The following is a 1,911-nucleotide window of genomic DNA, read 5'->3' on the forward strand; positions in this document are numbered from 1 at the left end:
TGTTTGTGTTTGTGTGTGTGTCTGTGGTGGTGGTGGTGGTGGTGGTGGTGGTGGTGGTGGGGTGAGGAAGGTGAAGAGGAGAATGATGATGATGAGGGTATTTTGGTTCAAAAATTCAAGAAAAGATAATTTTAAAGCGTTTTTGAACGTTGGGGATGATTTTAATAAAAAAAAAAAGTTGGGGACAATTTTGATTTCGACCCCAGACTTTGGGGACGAAAAAAGTACTTATCCCTAAAAATAATAATGAAAAGAGAGAATGTTTTACGGAAAGCGGGTCTCCTCTTCACAACTCAGCAGTAACGATTTGTACCATGTCTCCCGCCGGTTGATCTTAAATCCAAGAGTGATGGAACAATTTCTTACAACAATGAAATTGTTAATAATGATTTCAACTGTGCTAGGGAAATAACGAGAAATTTAAACAATATAAATAATAGATTACATATCTAGTTTAATATATATAAAAAATAAAAAAAATTTATAAATTATTTAAATAAAAAATTTATTTAATTATTTAAAAAAATAACTATTTTAAATTTTAATTTATTAAAATATTCCACTTCAATATCCTCTTATTTTTCAATTGGCTGTCATTCTATTTTCATCGATAATTATCCTATTTAACTGTCGCTGCTTGGCTTGTCACACGTCGCTACCGGCATTGCTCATCCCTAGTAAAAATAACTATTCACTTAAAGATAAAAATAATTATTCGCATACATAATGAATTGAACATCTAATATATTTTAATTATATACAACTAAACTCAATTCAATCAAAATAATCATTCATATAAGAATTAAAATAACCATCTGCAGGTTTAAGAAGTAAACAGAGAAGAAAAAGTTTGAAGAAGAGGCGAAGAGAGTAAGAACTCAGAACCCTACTGATTGTCAACAATTTGTAAGGGGTAAATGATGGGAATAATGGTCAACTTATCCATCCTTAGCGTTTTTTGTAACGTTTACTGTCAAGAGGGACCTAATTAAAAAAAAATTGTGTAAAACTCAATTAAAAGAAAAAAAAGTATAGGAACCTAATTACAAATTTTGTGAAACTATCAAGACCAACAGAGTAAGGTGGAAATTCAGGTGCAGTCAACTTCACGTGAAGTTGATAACTACTGATAGCCGTTAGATGATTTGACTAATTTGACTAAATTTTCATCTAACAACTTTTAACTATCAACTTTATGGAAAGTCGACTGCACCCTATGATGCACGGACACTGACACAGACACGGGACACGACACGATACGGGACACACCGACACGGAAATTTTAAAATTTTACATGATACGAGGACACGCATACATATAAAATATAAAGTATTTTTTAGATAAATCGTAATGGTAATTTGATTTTTTATTGATATTAAAATATAAATTAAAATTTTTAATTATTTTAAATATCTTATTTTAATTATATCAAGTATTTAAAATATTTTTTTATTAAATAATAATATATACTATATCCAAATTTATTTTAAGAATATATGTTAAGAATAAAACTGAATACGTTGACACGTGATGGTATTTAGGTGTGTTCAGGCGTGTCCGAAGAAAAAATTTATCTTTTTTATTAAGACACAGTTGGACACAACAGACACGCGTGTCGGACGAGTGTCGGTGAGTGTCGTATCCGACATATGTCCGACACACGAATACGACAACTCAGTAAAATGTCCGTACTTCATAGACTACACCTGATTTAAACTTAAAATTTATCTTTTATTCAATCAAATGACTATTAAAATCAGCTTAAATAAATGCAATAAACACATCATTAAATTTAACGTCTCATACTTTCTACCTGTTATATATCTAAAGCACAAAACTAATCTTCCTAAAAATTAAAATTTAAAGTAAAATACAGTCTGAATAAAAATAATAAATTTTAAATTTTAAACA

This window comes from Arachis ipaensis, chromosome B03, assembly GCF_000816755.2.
Source record: "Arachis ipaensis cultivar K30076 chromosome B03, Araip1.1, whole genome shotgun sequence".
Taxonomy (NCBI): Eukaryota; Viridiplantae; Streptophyta; class Magnoliopsida; order Fabales; family Fabaceae; genus Arachis; species Arachis ipaensis.